Source organism: Dipodomys merriami, unplaced genomic scaffold, assembly GCF_024711535.1.
Source record: "Dipodomys merriami isolate MVZ:Mamm:240054 unplaced genomic scaffold, mDipMer1.0.p SCAF_2, whole genome shotgun sequence".
NCBI classification, from domain to species: domain Eukaryota; kingdom Metazoa; phylum Chordata; class Mammalia; order Rodentia; family Heteromyidae; genus Dipodomys; species Dipodomys merriami.
This window is the reverse complement of record NW_027203381.1, coordinates 9926274-9948251: the sequence shown is the minus strand read 5'-3', so window position 1 is coordinate 9948251 and position 21978 is coordinate 9926274. Positions and strand designations below refer to the sequence as shown.

The following is a 21978-nucleotide window of genomic DNA, read 5'->3' as shown; positions in this document are numbered from 1 at the left end:
CCAGCCTCCTAAATGCTGAGATTATAGGCAAATTTGACCAAGGCTATCCTGCTATCATTTCTATCAAGCTGCACTTATAATTGGACATTTTCTATGTTGCATCCTACTTTATCAATGATTCTTTGTCAGGAGAGGCAGATTTGTACACATGATATCTCAAGAGCACACACACTTCCTAGAACAGACTAGGAATTCTAATATCCATTGAGTTAGACAGTAAACTGCATCCTGCCTTAAACTCCTGAACAATCCCAGCTTCTTGAAGATGTCTGTAAGTAAACCCTTTCCTTCTCACCCTGAGTCCATTAGCAATCCAAACATAGGGAGCAAAAATAAAACTCAACTATTAGTGACTAGGTTGCTGACCAGTAATAGATCTGCTATTTCTCTAAGGATTATGTACATCGCTCAGATTTTCTATTTTTTTTTTTTTTTTTTTTTTGGTCAGTCGTGGGGCTTGAACTCTGGGCCTGGGCGCTGTCCCTCAGCTCTTCAGCTCAAGGCGAGCACTTTACCACTTGAGCCACAGCGCCACTTCTGGCCTTTATCTGCTTATGTGGTGCTGGGGAATCGAACCCAGGGCCTCATGAATGCAAGGCAAGCATTCTACCACTGAGCCACCTTCCCAGACCCTTCTTTTTAATTTTTTAAATTAAAAAGTTCTCATCTTGATAACTCTTCCCAGTGTGAAGAAACTTGGTATTGATTAATGTAGGCATTTAAGTCTAGGAAAAGTGGTCAAATAAACAAACTCCAGGGAAGACTCAATGAGCAGCTTCACACATCAAGGACAATCTCCTGAGAACACAAGCCTGGAATAGGAGAGGTTTCATGCTTGTCTTCCCTGTCATACACTCAATTTTCTCTCAGGAGAGCAATTGAAAACAAAAAGGGAAAGAAAAGAAGAAAAAAAACAAGAACAGGAAAAAACAACCTATATTCTATTTCAAGCTTCTTACAGTAAAGTTCTAGCAAGAAAGCCTCTGACTAACATCAGTAGAGAGACGGGAGGGAGCCACATTCAGTGTTCTTGTTCACTGCCCTTTCCTCTGCTATGAGTTTCAAGATTCCATGCGTAGATATGTTATTAGAATTCTCAAATATGACAACTTTGTCTGTTATGAAGGCTGAAATTTCCAGCTTCTAATGTATAGATAAGTCATATAACACCAAATACATTCCTCTGCTCGTCAGCTGAGTTTGTGGTGTCTCTTCCTGACAGAATGGAAAGACATTTTAAGACACATCAGCTAAGGCATCAACATCCCCCCATCTGTTACCTGCAAGGAAAAACTTGTCTTTATTGTCAGCCCCTAGAGCTAAGTCTTCTTAGCAATCGTGCTCCTACTCACAATGCAGCTTCTCTCTCAAACCTCAGATATTGGAGTGAACACTGAAAGCACAAAGGAGGCTTCAAAGGTGGTGCCTTGCTCTTTAGAAAGCAGCATCGGAACTGCAGTTGGGTCTTTCATCTCCATCTGTAATTATGAAGGGGCCCAATGTTGTGTGTAAATAACTGAGAACTACAATTCACTCACAACTGATGATACAGAATACATGAGTTATCTATTGTTATACGACAAATTACCACAGAATGGCTTAAAAGTAGACATATTTATTTCATCATAGTTCCATGGATCACAAGTCCAGGCATGACTTAGCTAGAATTTTAGTTTCGTGAGGTCTCAAAGACTACAGTGAATATGTTAATTGAGTCTGAGGCCTCACCTCAAGGCTTGGTTGGTGAACTCCCTTCCAAACCTACACAGATGTAATGATCTAATAGTTCTGCTGGAGCTAGGGCCTTCATTCTTTGCTGGTTGTTGGTCACAGGCTGCCCTCAGGTTTGCCTCAAGGGCCTCTCAGTATATGGTGTATAGAATGGAAGCTTAGGTCATAAAAGCCAGCAAGAGAGAGTCTACTAACCAAATTGAAGTTAGAATCTTCTGTGGCATTCCATCACCCAAATCAGTTCCTTTCACCTCAGTAGTGGAAAAGTCTAAAGGAGCTGGAGGATTTGTACACAGTCACAAAACAAAGTGGTAAGGGGAAACTACAACTCAGAATCCTTAAACATTATTTCTTCCTCTACATGCCAAAGGTGAGTTCTTTCCAAGCATTGAAAGTCTTACCCAGTTTTGTAGGGAGAGGATTACATAAAAGCAGTGTTTGTAGCACCCAGTCATTAGTCAACACAGGGCTTTGGGGGCTGACAGAAAGGAAGGAAAACCAAGTCAAATGTCCAATTTAACTACTACATCCAATGAATAGACTTCCCTGGGCAAACTGGACATAACAAGAACTAGATTAAATTGATCTACCTGTTTCTACTCCCAGCTACTGATGTCTTCCTAGGATATACCAAAGACTCGAAACACGTTAAAATAAAGGTCATTATTCAAGAGCAAATAGACTCAATAGAACTTCAGACCCTTGACATCATCATTCTTTAATATAGAAAGTATGTTGTAAAACTTTTGAATTCTTGGGGATTCGCAGTTTTTCCCTCCATGGAACCCTGTTGCCTGATCCATCATTGGGTTCCCTTTTCTCTCGTCACATCCTAATACTGCAAATATCTAAACCAGTGATTATTATTACTTTTTATTGAGCCATTTGTACCTGGTCATCTAAGGTCCACCTCAATTAAGGGTTTTTGTGGGCAAGATGTTTGACTTACAAACAATAGCTGTAAATTCAAGCAAAAGGAACTAGTCAATGTATAGATTTAATTAACTCTCCTCATTAGATCTACACTCTTAAAGACACACTATCATAACCATGAAGATAAAGAGCTTTGAGACCCTAAAGTCTCCTAATTCATCAACGAACTTTGACTACTGTCATTTATTCTTAATTTAATCCAGGCACTAAACTTTGGGGATTTAAACAATATTATGGTCTGATAATCTTCTGAAGACCAAGTACATAGGAATCAATGTGGAACCAGATCAAAGAAAGCTCTCTATAGACCACAAAGGCTGTAAAAGGCCATTCTTGGATCTTCCTGGTTTTAACCACATAGTATTATCTTCTTCTCTTCTGGGCAAGAAACACATATTTTAATTTTTTTAATATACTTGAATTGCTTCTTTTCCATAAGTCTTCCCAGGCTCCCATCAATCTAACATTGTGCTCTATGTCATCTTGAATTATTTCTTAATTGTTTCTCATTTCCTAAAATTAATTATGAGCTCCTTGAGGATAGGATAGCATGTAATCATTCTGCATCATCTAAATCCCAACCAATATGGTATCTTTCCAGAATATAGACTCTGGCACATGGACTTAGGAATCATTTCAAAATGCAAAACTAGATTTTACTTAGATTTTGATCCATGCTGAATTAATGAGAAAAGCACTTAAAAATAAAATGACTTTATAGAGACAGAAATAATCAAATGGGCTTTTTTAGAGATCTGCTGTTAAACTTATATGATTTATCAGTTCAGCTATTGCCAAGTATAGAATCACATGGTACTGAGATGTCATAAAAATTAAAAACTAAACCTGAGAATCATTTTTTAGCACCTAGAAGGGGAAATAATTGTCAAGGAATTGTGAGTTCTAGTTCCTAGTTACCAGTTTATCTTGTGACTTTATACAAATCCCTTACTTTGGCTCCTTCAGGCCTTCATAAATACACATCCACCACTGATATGAGAAGAGATGACCTATGCCATTGTGAATTTGCACACAAAGGATTCCTAACCTTTCTTATGGTTTGGGAACTGCATAGTGTTGCAACTGAGGAGCTTCATGGGTGCTGTAGCTGAGACCACTGTTGAGGAGTCTTCCTCATGCTACCAGCTCTGCCAGCTCTGTTGTCAATGACTGCCCACAGAGGCAATGAGATGCTTTCAATTTCTTCCTGAGTCCAAAGAACCACACCAAAATTATGAAACTATTCTTTCCCCCAGTGGCCTGTTTTTTCATCCTATTTAAGTGTATGTAAGTATTTAAGTCTATGTACCTTCTACATAAGTCCTTACTGAATCTTTTTCCTTAACTTAGAAAATGCAAGTAATAAGTGCCCCCAAATAAATATTTTTTGAAAGAGTAAGAAACAATACAAAATAGGACCAGAACAAGGAATTGTTTTCTAGCCCCAAAACTCCCCCCTGCTGTGAAGATTTTTTTCCAAACACATCTTCACGTCCTTGTTCTTTACCTTTTTGACAATTTTAGATAAATGTATCTGAAATTAGATGGCGTTATAAGGTGTCATCATTTGACTGAGAAATGCCTGTGTCCAACAAAACGCTCTTGAACTATCACTGGGAATTGAGAACTTGAGGAAGAAAAGCCTTTACTGAGAGATAGCCAAATAAGTCTAGAGAGGGCATGTGGTGCAGCCAATCCTTAAATTTGAAGAGAAACAGCAAGAAGCATTTTATTATGCCTGTTCACTTTAAGCTCCTGGAGGGAGATTAGTGACAAAGTAAATACACATCAAAAAAAAATCTTACTATCCAGTCTGCAATCAGTATAGGGGACAAGTTCTTAAATAAGTTTCCTTATGACATAAAATAGCTTTGAAGTGTCTCTGGTTGGCATCAGGAAGCTCCTGGCATAAAAGCCAAGCAGCACTTTTTGCTACTGGCCTGAAAGAAAGGAGCCCCTTCCATTTGGGGAAAGAAATTCTTGATGAGTAGAATGTTTGACTTTGTACTATTGAAGGCCTCAAGCCTCATCTATTTATAAAAGAGAAGCTATTTTAGAACAAGTCCTGCTTGAGCTAGCTGCAAGGAGGCAGGGTGGAGATGGAAAAGGATAATCTCCTTGAACATCTGTCATGATTACACATAGAACCTTCCTCCAAAGCAAATGTGAACCATTTGATACTTTGTACTGTCAGCCTTCAGCCATGTCAGTGTTTGCAGTCATGTTATGTGTTTCTACTGGTTTTTATAATGTTTCTCACTATAGAGAAAACAATCAAGGGTCATATTCAGCATAGTGAACAGGTCCATGGAGAAGATGCATTTGGTCTGTGGCCATACCACTGTAAACATCCAATCTCATCTGATCTTGGAAGCTAAGCAGGGTTAGTACAGAAAGTAAGGCACACAATTCCATTTGCTCTCTTGTTCTTGTCCAAAACAGTCAGGCAGGGAGGCAAGCATGCTCACCACTAGACAGGCTGCCAATTGACTGCCTTTCTCAATTGATGGAGCCACAGGCCACTGTCAGCCTGAATCTTGTCAGCAAAGATGGCAGTAGATGAGCAGCAGCACCACAGTGAAGAAGGAAAGGAGTCCTCCCACTGAGCTGGTACATGTGGTGATAACTCAACTCCAGCAAAGCTCCTCCAGGCTTGGCTGCCTACTCACAGCCAGGGTCTTTTGTAATTTTTTTAGATGCATATTGACCTTATTTTCTTGGCACTGTCATGTGACAGTGTGTTCTTTTGGAGGATTTGGAGGGGAGAGAGGAATGGGAAACTAAGCACACTGCCTAGCTTTATCCTCGCTATTGCTTCCACCAAAGCAGAGCCATTTGCTACCTCATCTCTCCCCAGCACAGCATCATGTCTGTACTTCATTTGACTTTTTAAAGCCTTCAATTTATGGCAGAACTTTGAAAATGAGACTATAAGAAATGAAGTACTTAGATGTAATTCATCACCCTTTAGATATAAAAAAACAAGTAATAATTTTATTTTTCGTCAAGTATTTTCTAGACAGGTTTTTCAAAACAACAAATGTTTCTAACATCAAAATAATTCCCCAGAATCAGAAATGCATAAATAGTTTCAACTAAAATAATACTGCAGTCCTTTTCTTGGACACCCTTGTAACAATGGGTTTTAAATGGGCACCTCTTACACACTTAAAAAGAGACATCATTTTGAGGATCACCTGCCATGGCTTTAGAGCCAGTGTATCATTCTTTCTGGGGAAAACAGGATGTCATAGAAAAACATTTAATCAACACATTTTAAAAAGAGTTACTTCCTCTATGGCTTTTCTAATATTCTTCCAATACACTATGCCTCAGCTTATAATCTACTGGTAGTATTGGAATTAAATTTCCCTCACCCTGGGATCTTAATTATTCAAAATGAAATTTGTATGTAAACATTTATATTTAATATATATCAATTATTTTAGCACTTTGAATGCTGCTCAGGCTGTACATTTTCATTTTATGTTTGAACCAGAACACAAAAGAAACCTGTATCAGATTTGTGGTTGGCACCAAAATAGAATGATTTAGTGATAATTGAGAACTAAAAAGTTCATGTAGGGAGTGTTGGGGGGGAGGGGAGATGATAATGGGAAAAATGAGAGAGGGGGTAACATTGTTCAAATAGAAATGTACTCATGACCTTACTTATGTAACTGTAACCCCTCTGTATCACCTTTACAATAAAATTTTTTAAATACTATTTAAAAATCTATTTTAAAATCTATTATTTTATCATTTCCTTCATAACACACAAAAAAGGTATGTTAATAATCAAAATCATTATATTAGCCAGGCACCCGTGGCTCATGCATGCAATCCTAGCTATTCAGGATGTTAAGATCTGGAAGATCATGGTTTAAAGTCAGCCTAGGCAGAAAAATATGTGACATGGTCTCCAAAATAACATCATCAACAACAAAAAAGCCAGGCTAGAGATACGGCTTAAATGATAAAGAGTCAGCGAAGCAAGCATGCTGAGCAAGAACAAAGCCTTGAGTTCAAACCCCAGCATCACAAAAGTAAAAAGTCTACTGTGGGTTTTATCTTTCTGCATAAGGTATGATTGAGGAGTCAGTTTGAAGCCAACCTGTCCAGGTTGTGATCCACATTAGGTCTACCTAGAAGATCCTGAAATAATTTGGATCAAGTCAACTAAAAAGGTAGATGAGAATTCGCTCACACATCATTTATACACCCTGATCAAACTACAGTGACAAATAAATGAACAGCAACCAAAAAGTCACATAATTTAGTCGACTAAATTTGGTTGGTCTAGTATCTCCCATAATTCATGAGGACATGCTCAAAGCAGTGTGTGTGTGTGTGTGTGTATGTGTGTGTGTGCGTGTGTGTGTGTGTGTACGTGTGTGTGTGTATATGTACAAGTATATGTCATCTCACTTGTCCCTCAGGAGCCTAACTTTCTTGGTTTTCTTCTTTTCACAGCTCCTACCAGAACAAAGAATAATACAATCTGTGTGTTCATGTGTTCAGTTCCCTGCTCACTGTCTACAAAGCAGAAGTATATGCTGTGGTATCCAGAATTGTCACATCCTCGTTCCCTGATATGGACTCAACAGTGGGAAGAATGCCTGCTACATGACAGGAAGTCCAAAAATCCATTCATCAATTCATGGTTGAAATTTACAGGTGGCCGTGAACCTCACTGACAATGGCTATCACACTTGCAGCAGCTCCTTCTAAGTAAGCCTAGTCTCACTTAACACTATTCTCTAATCATCTCCAGAGTCACGCTTTTGTCCAGAACCATCTAAATTCAAACTGCAATCAAACTTCTGCCCGTCATTCCACTGAAATGTGTACTAAAAGTTACCCCAGATATTCTATTACACAGTGGGCTATCTTTTCTCACTTTTTTTTTCTAATAGCAATTGCCAGGGTTGAACAACTGGCCTCTCTCCTCTCTTACTGACTCTGCCTGGATAGAAGGTCAGCTCACTTCTAATTCTGACCATTGAATTTTCTATCAATTCTTACCATGCCCCTTTGTCCTCTGTGTACATTGCTCCCAGTCTCAATTTCCAATTCTTTCTTCTCCTCTAAGTTCTACAGGTTTATCTTTAAACTTCTGGAATCTCTTGTGTACTGTTATCACCTCAAACTTAGAATATCTAGAACTACCCATCACTGATATTTATTTTTATGGAAATACATCTCCTCCCAAATAAATGAAAGAAGTGGTGTAGTATGAATGCTCAAATCTCTACATCAATAGGCAAGCCTCATGTCATGGGATTTTCTGGTGTTTAATAAATATCTGAGCTTGGTAAATATCAAGTATGGTGATTGTTATGGACAGAATTTTGCTCCCACAAGGACACTGATGTTTTAAACCCCAGGACTTCAACATGCACCCTGATTTGGAAATAGTGTCACTATATACACAATTTGTTATGAGTCATAATGCAATAGAGTAGACTTTAATCCTAGGTCGGGCATCCTTAGAGAATGACATGAATGACCAGTAGGATTGGAGACAGAGGTTAGAATGGTGCATCCACAGGATACAGAATGTCAAGGATGACAGCAAATTTTATGTATCATATATTTCAAGGGAGCATGGTTTTGATGACACTTTGATCTTGAACTTTTATCTTCCAGTACTATGAAGGAATAGGAAGAGGTAACAATGCTTGATAAGAAATGTACTCATTACCTTGCCCATGTAATTATAACCCCTCTGTATGGCATTTTCACAATTCTGTCATTTCAGACCACCTTGTTTGTAGTGCTGTGCACCGAGCCTTAAGAAACTAATCCAGTGAACAAGCAAAGCTTTGGGATCAGATGTAACTAAAGCCAAATCCAGACTACACATTCAGTTAAATGAAAACTATCATTCACTTCTTTTGTGTCTCAGTTTTCTTATCTGTAAAATGAGGGTATTGCTCATTTCATGGGATTTTGGGCAATAATTACATTTAATATGTACTACAAATTTCACACAGTCTGTCACAGAACTGATAACTTGCTCCCATTTGCCTTTTAAATAAGCCTTTTATTTACAAGACATGCTGTATTCATTCAGCAAAATGTACATATATTCTGTGGGATTTGTGACGTGGAATGATGAAAAAAAATCCTTCCTCAGGAAACCACCCCCAATGGATAGCAAGTCTATTTTATTCTTAATGAACTAAAACTGTCATCACATTTTCCCTTAAACTCTGCTGCAAGAAACTGTAACAATAAAATAAAAGTACATCTAGCTACTAAGCTATAGCTGATCCTTTCGAAGGTATCAAAATGCTTATTACAAAGATATCATTAGGTAATAATGCCTTGCTTGCCATCAAATAAGTAGGCATAAACCATATTGCTAAGATTATCTTCCTTTTAAGACAAAAGGAAAGAGATATATTTTTTATTATTCTCATTAACTTCATATGCTCATAAGATGTAGTAAGAAATCAAATAAATTTTGCATATGCAAAATATTATGAAAAGGTTAAACTGTCATATATTAGAATATCTTCAAGTAAATCATTACCACTGAGGAAAAGTATTACTCTCCATGTCTTTTTTCAATCTTGAAAAGAACATCTTTACACAGTTGTGATCATTTTGTCATTTTCTAAAATGTATGTAATGGCAGGCACTTGAGTAATGGGGAAATTTTTAAGTAACTGTTATTGAAAAGGTAAAGCAAGAGAAGTTCAGAAACAAGTCACTCCCAAGCTGTAGAATATTAAGGAAGGATGAAAGAGGATCAACATATTCTTATATCTTAAAGATGAATTATTTCATAGGCATTTGGTATATTTATCAGCAAGGAAAATATCAAAGAATGTAAACAATTGGTGATGGTGTCTCACAAAGCATTCTCCAATGTGGATTTCCCTGATTACCTCACCTCTGATCTTATGTCCCTAGAATTGGGCTTCTAGAAAAGTAATCCCATACCACAACTCATGAAATAAGGATAAAATGTGCAATAAGGATAAAATGCACATAATATATTGAAAGAAATATTTAAAAAGAAATGTAAATGGGATCAATTGCATTTTATATTCATTATATTTTTAAATGCTAATATTTAGTGGCTTCAGTTTAAATATGTGATAATCACATTCATTTCTTTTTTTTTCTTTTTCTTTTTCTTTTGTCCTTCGTGGGGCTTGAACTCTGGGCCTAGGCGCTGTCCCTCAGCTCTTCAGCTCAAGGCAAGCACTCTACCTCTTAAACCATAGTGCCGCTTCCGGTTTCTAGTGGTTTATTAGAGATAAGAGTCTCACGGACTTTCCTGCCCGGGCTGGTTTTGAACCGTGATCCTCAGATCTCAGCCTCCTGAGTAGCTAGGATTACAGGTGTGAACCACCGACGCCCAGCTTACTCATTTCTTTTTTACTGTGTGTTCATGTGTATATGTCTGCGTGTGTGTGTGTGTGTGTGTGTGTGTGTGTGTGTGTGTGTGTGTGTGTGTGTGTGTGTGTGTGTGTGTGTGTGTGTGTGTGTGTGTGTGTGTGTGTGTGTGTGTGTGTGTGTGTGTGTGTGTGTGTGTAGACGGAATTGAACACCAAGCCTTGACTCTTTCTGAGCTTTTGTACTCAGTGCTGGCACTATACCACTTGGGCCATGCCTCCAGTTCTGACTTTCTATTGCTTAATTGGAGATAGTAATCTCACAGTTTTCTTCCTGGAATGGCTTGGAACCTTGATCCTCAGATCTCAGCTTCTTGAGTAATGAGGATAATAGGTAGGTTTTTTACTTTTTAACTATATAAATATATCTAGCAGAAAATTTAAAAATCCATATGTAGTTTACATCTGTGACTAACACTGTATCTCCATTAGACAACACCATCAATATTACAGAGTCCCGGTGGTGGGTACTGACAAAGCTGTTGGAACAAGTATCAAGAGTCAAGTGATTAACCTCCACTGCTAGCCAATTGTTTGACTTTGAATAAGGAAAATCACTTAACATATTGAAGCCAATGTTTATTCCTTGGTAAAAAGAAAAGTATTAATATATTAAATTTGATACTCTTGAAAGCCAGGTTTTGTACCTGGCCTTAAAATAGCCTTGGGGGCGTACACTGGATCTTTCTTTAACCTCTGACTCATTCACTCAAACATAAATTAGCCAGAAGTCTTGTTTGTGAAGTGAAAAACCAAGATTGAAGCCAGCTTAAGCTGGCTAGAGTGTCTCATGTTGTCAATTTAAAGTCATAAGAATGAATCCACAGGAAGGGCACAGATATGGCCTCATCTAAGCAATGACAGAAACCTCAGCCTCAGAAGACTTCCATTATCTCTGCTTTATGCTTTACTATATTTTACTTTCATTCTAACTGCAGATCAGCTTGCTCTACCCAGCAGAAAACAAGTAACATATTTTTACATTTTGTTATACCTGCCATCAAATAACTAACACATGTCCTCACCAGTTCTACTTACAGAAATGCTAGGAAACAGCTCTGGTTGGTAATGTTTAAGTTAAGAGTCTAACATGAGATGGACCGACTATGGTTAAGTTGATGGACTCCACTGAAAAATTCAGCTCTTGTTCTAACCACGGGGTTGGAGGGAGGGAGTCATAGTTCCCATAAGAAGTCCTAGCTAAAAGGTACAACATGGGCAATTATGTAGATCATCATTGTACAGACATGTTTTTCTACTTGTGAGAGGTATATGTTGATACTCTTACAGTAAGAATAACATTAAAATAATTATCAAAAGACATATTACATTTTCTGTACATTTATTATGCCTAGGCTACTCTGCTTATATGCTTTCTACTTAGAATGTTGACATTGGCACTAAAAAGATAAAACTGCTCTAGGAGACTTTGTATCATACTACTTTATAGCTTGCAGAAATACTTCCACATATATCTTCTTGCTTGCAATTTTTGCCACATAAGGAAGTATGTAGGAAAATATTAATGTCATCATTTGCATGAGAATAGTATTTCAAGAAGTCAAAAGACTTTTCGTAAGTATGAATAGTAGTAATGAACCAAAATAGAAATCTAGATCTCAGGACTCCACACTACTACTTGCTCCAGTAGACAAAGAGTATCCAGTGTCATTATAAATTAACTAAAAAGAGGCAGAAATCTGGAGAATCCGTGAGTCAGAGTGGTAATGGTTTAATCTGTGTCCCTCACTTCTCATTTCCCAACCATTCTCAAGCTTACTTCCTGGATTAAAATCCCTTTCCTCATATTACCTCCTGATCCTTTTTCTCTTAATAAATCCATTTACCAGAATGAAACTGTGTCATGACATATGACTACTGGAAGAGTTTTCTTGCAAATAGGTAGCCACAGACCTTTCCCTAAAAGTAATGTCCATTTCTTCTAAGTAAGAAGCAATTAACTGTTACAGAGAAATCTCTCTTTCCCATAATTCAAAGAAAAGCTTTCTCTCTTCCTGTCAGAGAAGACTGGCTCTGAGGGCAATACTGCAATGCTCAGACTCACCTTGGCTGCAAAGTAAGTGGGACCAATTCTGCCCCCCATCACTGCCCTCCAATAACATCTCATATTTATTCTATTTTGGGAAATATGGTAAACACATGATCATCATACAAATACATTCATGTACACACATACATACACACACATATGTAGGTAAACAGGATCTAACTCCAACTCCAACTTAAACTGAACAATGCAGTGAGTTTATCTTAAAAATACAGTAATTATAATGAAATGAAACAAAACCAATACAAGTGTAGAATTGTGTTTGCACAGCTTCAACCTATAATGCCACTTTGTGTTGGTTTAAACAGAATACTTCAAAATGGTTTATTGGCAAGTAACAAAAACTTATTTTCTATACTTACAGAAGCCAGGAAGTCCCAGATCAAGAGGCAAGTATCTATACAAAGCCTTCTTGCTGCAACATCCCATGTGAAATTTGGATTGACCATTTTTATACCAAAATAAAGATGTGAAATAACACCTGGATAAACATTTATGTTTCAAGTATGAGAAAACTGAACTGGAGACACAAATATTGAAGCCAACAGACTCTAGATGTCACTTAAATGACAGTGGGTGGAATAAGATGAATTAAAGACAAAGTGTAGGCACAAAAAAAAAAGGAACAAAGACTGAATTTTTGTTTTGTTTTGTTTTGCGGGGGCAGGGGGTGTTGGTCCTGGGCTCTGTCCCTCAGCTCTTCAGCTCAAGGCTAGCGCTCTACCACTTGATGGTTTATTGGAGATGAGTCTCAGGGGCTTTTCTGCTGGAGCTGACTTTCAATCATGATCCTCAGATCTCAAGCTTCCTGAGTGGCTAGGATTACAGTTGTGAGCCACTGGTGCCCTAATAAGGACTGACGTTTGAGGCACACACACATACATAGATCAGGAAAAGGAGGAAGATCTAGCAAAGAAGACTGAAAGAAATGGGAACAAAACTGAAGAAATTAAAAGAGTGTACAGAAGTCTGAGAAAAATCATCCCATATTTTGGAAATGCATATTTAAGTATTACAAATAAAGCAGCAGAATATCTAACTTTCCAATTACCCAACAAAATTTAAAAGATAAAATCCTCACTGTTTTTAATAGATATACCAATTGCTCTTAGCTATTAGAACAGTGGGATGTTTCAATATGTATGTGACAATCAAATTAGAAGAGCTACATATACGTTGTATCAAACATTTATCAGTACTTTGTAGTTAGAATATAAAAAATTCTCTCTATTGAAATATGTCAGGTAATGTTGAAACATCAGCCCTAAAACTCAACACAAAAGACTCAAAAATTATTAAAAGCTTAAACATAAGTTCTAAGACTATGAAACTACCAGAAAAAAACATAAGGAAATCTCCTTGATATTGATATGTGCAAGGATTTTTTTTGCAGAAATATATCTTTATAAATAAACAAAAACATAATTATTGAATTAAGGTACAAAGTGTGTGAGGAATTAATTGCAATGTTCCTGTAATTTCTTATATGTGAGACAACTTTAAAAATAAAACACTGGATGTGACAAAGGAAAGAGGTAATAAACATTTTGACAATGTTCCTGAGAAATTCAGGTGAGGTAGAAACATACTTTGAAACTTGAATTTGGATGATCAAGCATGGTAATGGTAAAAGACAAACCTGATTTTTATAATTGAAAGAAAGAATGAGAAAGGAGGAAGGTAAGAGGAAAGTTGATGCCTAAGCTATGCTTACAGGATTGGGAGGGAGAATTATCCTAGTGAGTAAAGGGGGAAAGATTTCCAGGCAAGATGAACAGAACCTGAAGGTATCAGAAAGTAAGAAAATAGAAAGGCTTGGAAAAAGCGAAGCAAAAGTGAAGTAAGCCATGGCTTCCTGCATTACTGGTACCTAGAATATGCCTATAAATCTACAAGTAAACACAATAGATGGTAAGAAAAAAAATACACTGGGACATGATAAATTATACAGATCTCTAGACACAGTGAGACCAAAGGAGTATATTTATAGGAGCAGATCACATGGTCATATAAAGTAATATTGTACGAAATGAACTCCAAGAAATGGAAACAAGGGATTTTTATTGTTGTTGTTGCTGCTGTTTTGTTGTCTTGCTTTTGTCTTATTTGTTAATTTTTTTTGGGAGTGTAAAGGGGGAGCACAGAAAAAGTGGGAACAACTACAGCAGTGGTATTCACTAGACACTATGAGGAACATGAACTATATAACTTAGAAGTGGGGATGGGAGGGACAAACTGGGAGAGAGCGAGTGGAAGGAGTTACTTGGTTCTAAAAGAAGTGTAGTCATTACCTGTGTTATGTAACTGTAAGCCCTCAGTCCCATCACCTCTACAATGACAATGAAATATATTAAAAAAAGGAAAAGGTGGATAGTTTGTAATTTAGCTAGTACTGAAACCACAAAAGGAAGTAGAGGTCACATGACAAATAACAACAGAGTTCCTCAGAGAAAGCTCTGAAGGTTTCCAACTTGAGAATGCATTGGTACCAATGCTTATTTACAAGGTCTTCCCAGAGGCTCTGAATCAGAATGGGTGTGGGGGGGGGGGAGTGGGACTCCACCCTGAGAGCTGGAGAAGGAACGCTGTGGGAGCACATATGCAGCCATCCCATTTTATTTGCAGATTATCTTGGGTTTTGGCCAAGGGGAGGAAAAAAATAATAACAATTTTTTTAAATCAAAAGAAATTTTAGAAAAAATTAAAAATTCCTCCCTGAGCATAAAGGAGCTCAGCTGATTTGCTCTCAGTCTCAGGATTTCATTAGTTGTGATCTGCAGTGTTTCCCTGCCTTTAATTTTGTGAAAATCTGCCTCCTCCAAGTCAAATAGCACTCAAGCAGTAAAATTTAGGTAAAAGTTAATGTGCTTAATTTAAATGATGAAGAAAAAAGTTAAGATTTATTGAAAAGTGGCATGCCTAGCAGAATTTGGAATAAATGAATCTAGCATGCCCAGCACAGTACTTAATTCTCCACAGCCTTGAGTGTTTATGGCTTTTGTTCGCTGGTGATCTTGGAACCATGAGCCCATGGATATCATACCTAGTGACCAGAGATCTACTGCAGGCGCACCCTGCTCCTTTCATCTCTGCCATTTCTGTGGGGATCTCTCTTCTGCTTTCCTTTCATCTCATCCTCTTACCCACTTCTTTGCAGCTTTGGCTTCTCAAAATTTTGATTTGCTTATTGCTTAATCTTGCAAGACACTAACTCCAACCAAGAGCTTTCAACACATTTACTATCAACTCACATCACCTAGGTGTCTTCGTATATTTTAGCTCCCATTAAGAAATAGGAAACCAATAGGAAACAAAATAGGGAGAAGAGACAGTTGCTAGATAGAATGGGCCATGAGTCTATACCAGTGACTAGGGGTATGTCACATGCACACGGAAACAGGTTCTAAAATACACTGCTACTCAAAATGCCAATGAGGAGAAAAAAAGCTCCTGCCAAAATACAAGTTGAAAGCCAATGCTTCTCTTCCTTTCTCAATAAAATGTGTGTATGTGTTTTATATATATACATATATGTGTGTACATATATATATATATATATATATATATATATATATATACGTGTGTGTGTGTGTGTGTGTGTGAGAAGTTAGCAGAGCTAGAATGCTTAGAATGTTTAGTAACACAGCTAATATATATTCTGGCACAAGCATCTTGTCTTACTGAGGACTGGTACAAAAAGTTTCAAGACCTGCAGCCAATTTACACACCACACACTTTGGCGAGCATTGTTCTAAAAAGAGGTGTGGATAAAGTAGGGATTTAAAGGCACAAGATATAATATGCATAGTGATATCTCTGATCAAAAAATACCAACAATATTCATCTTGCAACTCACATGGTGGGAGTAACAACACTTGACAAGAAACGTACTCATTGGCTAGGAAGGTGGCTCAGTGGTACAGTGCTTGCCTTGCAAGCATGAGGCCCTGGGTTCGATTCCTCAGCACCATATAAGCGGAAAAAGCTGGAAGTGGCGCTGTGGCTCAAGTGGTAGTGAGCTAGACTTGAGCTGAAGCACTGAGGTACAGGGCCCAGACTCTGAGTTCAGGCCCCAGGACTGACAAAAAAAAAAAGAAAAAGAAAAAAAAGAAATGTACTCATGACCTTACTTGTGTAACTGTAACCCCTCTGTACAGCAGCTTTACAACAAAATAAAATTTAAAAAATATTCAAATGCATAAGATATCTATCACATCCACAGCATCCGTCCATATTTCTGAAGACACTGAGAATTTAGCTTATGTCTTAAGTCACCCCTGAAGTAACTCAGTGGTTAACGTCTCACCAGCAGGTGATATGCCTGATACTGGAAGGAATGGAGAGCAAACCAGGAGTGCACGAGGCTTCTTTATGGCTCTTTTATTCCTTCCCACCAGGTGCAGTCACCACAGCGACCTGGGAAGCATAAAAGCCAGAGAACCTTTTTTTAACCTCTCTTCAAGGCTGTTAGGAGGTATAAAATACACACCTTGAGCAAAATAAATGTATGCACTTCGAGGAGGTAATAAATCACTTGTAGCTTTATTGTTGTCAGTCACGGGTTCTTGAAGGGCAAGCCGTACTTGATTCTTGACTTGTTCTTTGCTTCACTGATCAGCAACTTTTCTTAGAAGTTACAAAGTTTTCAATGTTGACAGCCTTGGGACTGTTAGTGGGGAAGAAAGCCACAATTTTTTTTAAATATTATTTATGGACATAGCATGTGTAAATCTCAACTGAACCTACTATGTGCTAGGAACTGTTTCCTCTGGACTGTGAAAGAAAATGGGGGAAAAACACATTTCCTCTTACAGAAGTGCAGTATGTGTACACTAAGTAAAATAATATAGACTGCAATTAGTGCTATAATTAGCAAGGAAATGGAACAATATTGGTCCTTGAAAGATAATTAGTATTTCAAGTGAGAAGGTAAGAAGGAAAGAAAGGATATCCCAGGCAGAGGAAGTAATTGAACTTGATCGTCACAGAGTGGAGCCCATTCAGGATATTTCAAATAGTTTACTAACAATCCATTTGGGAAGGGTAGGCATGGTGAATAATGGCATACAGGCTCATGACGGCAAATGCAAACATGATATTGAGAAAATGTTAGGTTGCCAGATCATAAGAGTGATGGCGGTGAGGTAGAATCACATTGTTAAAGGCTTTGAGCCAGGCACCAGTGCTCACGCAGGTAATCCTAGCTATTCAGAAGGCTGAGATCTGAGGATCACAGTTGGAAACCAGCCAAAGCACGAAAGTCTATGAGACTCTTATTTCTATCAAACTGCCAAAACGCCAGAAGAGGAGCTGTGGATCAAGTGGCAAAGCACTAGCCATGAGCAATAAATTTCAGGCTCTGAGTTCAAGCCCCAGTACCAACACAACAAAACAAATAAACAAAAAAGAAACAAAACAAAAAACAGGTTTTGAATGTCATGGTCAGGAATTCCAGCAAAGAAGAATCAGTTTAAGATACGGCACTGGAAACAGCCTTTATGGGAAGTTGTAATATTACTTGAAATTATCCATTCCCTTCTTCAATAGCAATTTTCCATGATCCATTGCCTTTGACCTTAGTCATACGATTGCTTCCTCTACTGGAGTAGAGTATGAGCAGAAATGCCCTGCTACCTACAAGTAGAGATGCTTAGAGGCATTGGAGGTTTCCACTACACTATTCGCTCCTTTTCTTCAGTATGAAGAGGTCTGCATTTTCACTTGCATCTCAGAATGAGAAGAAATCAGTAAGTAGACTTCAACTTCTTCCATCACAGATTGAACAGGAGCCATGAGAGCCAACCCAAGCACAAATGAAACGAGTCTTGCTGTCAAGTATATCAAATATTGCTTCCCACATGTGGCTCCCCAGGTTCAATCCTCCCGTACTGCACACAAAAGGCAATATTCAACAAACTTACTGCAACATTAGTAATATGTAATGAGAATACTGGTAATCTCATATATTTCTTACTGTTTTTCTTCTCACTTAACTACTTACATAAGTACAATGTTACTGGTGTAGTTAGCATGGCATCTGGAGCTTATATATGAGGACTGTCAAAACAACTGACACTTCTTTGGCCATCTTTAAATAAATCTTTCTAACACATATCTGATCATCTTGTGTGGAAAAAACTTTTGAAATGGAATTTGTTACAAATATAAAATATATATTTAAAGTTTTTTTTAATAACAATTGTGAGATTATGTGAAAGGAGGTATGGCTTGCCTGGATCCCCAGCAGTAGCATCAGGAAAGTATTTCTGTACCACAGCATCAAGTAGCTTTCCTGTGATTAGTAAACACATAAGTAAATTTGATTTTCAACATAGGAGATCTTCCTATCCGAGAACCTCATTTAAAAGTGCTCACCAGATTCAAGTAGCCATAATCCCACCACCCACTCTGCTCTGTGTTTGCTGGAGGCTAATATATGTAAATGAATATAACATTCATACCTGCGGAGGGAAAAAGTGAAAATTCACAATCAAAAATACAGACTCAAAAATATTTGGCATAACACATTTAGAATTCATAGAAATGATAAAGCTATTTCTTCTATCATTTTAGGCCCAGCTCTTTTTCCAGAAGTATGCCAAATCAATTATTTTTCTTAATCCAGATAAATTGGCCTTATGAGAAATTCTGCCTTGGCAGAAATTCTTTTCACAGTAGGACACGTGGTGACCTTTTGCTCACTCACTCACTTTTCACTTGTTTTAATCTGTCTTTTCTCAAGTGTGAGCAGCTAGAAGGACTGGCAATTGTCAAAACAATGAAAGAAGAGATTATCAGGGTAAGAATACAAAAAGAAAAAGAAAGTAAAAGATTAAAGGAGAAATGGTCTGAACTAAAGTGGTGGTGGTGGGAATACAATAGAGAAATAGGGGATGAAGGGCTGGGAAGATGGCTCAGTGGTAGAGCGCTTGCCTTGCATGCATGAGGCCCTGGGTTCGATTCCTCAGCACCACATTAGCAAAAAGAAAAAAGACGAAATTGGCGCTGTGGCTCAAGTGGTAGAGAGCTAGCCTTGAGCTGAAGAGCTGAGGGACAGCGCCCAAGCCCAGAGTTCAGGCCCCACCACCGGACCCCCCAAAAAATAGGGGATGAAGGGAGCAAGCAGGAGGAGGAGAAAAGAAGAAGGGAAATAGGGGGAGGGAGGACGAGAGAAAGAAGAGGGAGGAAAAGAGGGAGAAAGGAAGGGAGAGTGGGAGAAAGAAGGGAGGTAAGGAAGAGAGAATGGAGGGATAGGAGTGAGGAGAAAGTAGGATCAAGGAAGGAAAAGGGATGAAGAGAGGGAAGGAGATGAGGAAAGGAGAAAAGGCTGTTAACAGGAAAATGGTGTGAGAAAGCTTAGAGTTAAAAATAAATTGGTGGTTTAATCAACTGAACATCTTGAAGAGTTATGACAATGTCATCCAAGAAAAAACTTTGAAAGAAGATATTATGGTTTACTGCAGACACTGACTTTGAAATTATTTGGATTCAATATGAAAGCAAATAAGGAAATTTAGATCAATACCTCATGACACAGATTTCAAAGGGCTCAGATATCATCTCTCTCTACTTCTCAACCTTGAATCTAGTACTTCAGTCAGGGAACTCTTCTCAGCTCCCTGATCTCTAACATCAGCAATCCATGAATATGTAATATTTGTGGATAATATTTCTCCAAACAACATGGTTATTTCAGAAAGTTGTGATAAGGCTCACTTATGATGCTATTCTATATTATTAAGTACAGAAAATACCCTCATTAAAAAAAAATCAATCTACCTACATGGAAAGAAGAAGAAGAAATCTGACCATACCTTGCTAGGTATATAAATATGAATCCTAGTTATCATTGATCTAAATAAGTAAAACAATGCAGTCTTCAGAAATAAATGTAAGGAACTGTTCTCATGACCCTGTAGTCTACAAAGATTTCCTAGACAGACACAAATAGTGCTAAAGGATCATGAAAACGAACCACACCAGGACTAAACTCTGCATGGTACTCCAATCAAATTATAACAAATATGAAAGATAAACTTCCTTTTCATTTTTCTATTTTTCCATTAAGTAGCATAGAAATCATATTTCAATCAATATATCTGATCTTTTCAAATCAAATTATCTTCTTTTAGAGAGAGACCAATAAAAGATGTTCTGAATAGATGGAGCATTTGATTTATTTTACACTTCTGTGATAAATTCTATTTAAATGCCATTCCTTTACCAATTAAATTATGTTACTAGTTGTTGTTAGTTATTATTCAATTTTTTAAAAATGAGCAAAATGAGAATTCGAAGTGATTTTCTAAGATTTTATGGCTTAGTATTTAAAAAGTAAAACTATTTTTAATAAAAATTATAAACAATGATGCCATTATAAATTAATTTTTATGTTATTTGCTCATTAAATAAGGCTTCCTCTCAAATCCCTGAAGATACACTGTTAGTAATAACCAAGGAATGATTCATTTACTTGAAGTATATTTATTTACAGTACCCATTCTGATCTCAGAATCAGGGACTTGGTTCCCTGATAAAGAGACAAGGTCCATTTTTTTTTCATGTTTACTTTTTACAGAATCAGGAAACAATGAAAGCAAGAAGCTCAACATGTGACAGAGTTCTTGAGAGTAGTTGGTGCAGATCTGGTAGACAGAAGGAAGCTAAAGAACGAGACAAGATGGCTACTCTCTCCATCCCTCTTCAATATAGCATTGGAAGTGCTAGCAGAATAAGGCAAGAAACAAACAAAAAGGGGATCCAAACAGGGAAAGAAGAGGTAAAGCTCTTTCTCTTTGCAGATGACATGATCCTGTATTTAAGGAACCCCAGAGACTCCTGTCCCAAGTTGATCTGAAGCTTTGGCAAAGTAGCAGGGTATAAAATTAACTCACAAAAATCAACAGCTTGAAGGGCAAGGCTGAAATCAGGAAAGCAATTCCTTTTCTAAGAGTCTCAAAAACAAAAAACAAAACAAAAAAACATCTAGGAATTAACCAAAGATGTGAAGGACCTCTGTGATGAAAATGTTAAAAACCTGAAAAAGGAAATTAGGCAAATTTAAGGAAGTGAATTAATCTCCCATGCTCCAGAATTGGAAGAATTAACATCATGAAAACAGCCATACTGCCCAAAGCTATCTATAAATTCAAAACAATGCCCATGAAAATCCCAGCAATATGCTTCAATAATATAGAAGCAATTGAAAAATTCAAATGGAATAATAGAAGACCTGGAATCGCAAAAACAATCCTTAGCAGGAAGAACAGTGCTGGAGGAATACTAATACCAAACTTCAAACTCTACTATGAAGGTATGGTTATAAAAACAGCTTGGGGGCTGGGAAGGTGGCTCAGTGATAGAGCACTTGCCTTGCATGCATGAGGCCCTGGGATTGATTCCTCAGCACCACATAAGCAGAAAACAAAATGCCAGAAGTGGCGCTGTGGCTCCAGTGGTAGAGTGCTAGCCTTGAGCTGAAGAGCTGAGGGATAGTGCCCAGGCCCAGAGTTCAGGCCCCATGACCGGACCCAAAAAAAAAAAAAAAATCAAAACACAGCTTGGTACTTACTGACACAGGAACAGGCCTGAGGACCAATGGAACAAAATTGAAACCCCAGAAATGATCCTATGGCCGCCTAATATCTGATAAGGGAGCCCAAAACACAGGATAGAGGAAAGACAGCCTCTTCAATAAATGGTGCAGGCAGAATCAGCTATACATGTGGAGAAAGCTGAAGTTAGATCCTTACATTTCACCCTGCAATAGAATCAACTCCAACTGGACCAAAGACCTCAATGTAAGATCAGATATTCTGAAAATACTACAGAAAAAGA

The 21978-nt window shown here is 37.7% G+C and overlaps 3 long non-coding RNA genes across 3 annotated transcripts in view; 1 reads left to right on the top strand and 2 right to left on the bottom strand.

Annotated features, from left to right (window-relative positions):
* LOC138831951 (uncharacterized) overlaps positions 1-21978 on the bottom strand; it is a 651402-nt gene that overhangs the window by 265511 nt on the left and 363913 nt on the right. The window lies entirely within an intron of this gene.
* Positions 1971-8515, top strand: LOC138831554 (uncharacterized). The gene is made up of 3 exons (XR_011373371.1): positions 1971-2101; positions 7138-7395; positions 8426-8515. It is a non-coding gene; the product is annotated as an uncharacterized lncRNA (long non-coding RNA).
* The window catches only part of LOC138831952 (uncharacterized), a 41746-nt gene continuing 36404 nt past the window's right edge, over positions 16637-21978 (bottom strand). Inside the window, exon 6 of the long non-coding RNA XR_011373465.1 lies at positions 16637-16807. This is a non-coding gene — a long non-coding RNA (uncharacterized lncRNA). The remainder of the gene's footprint in view (positions 16808-21978) is intronic.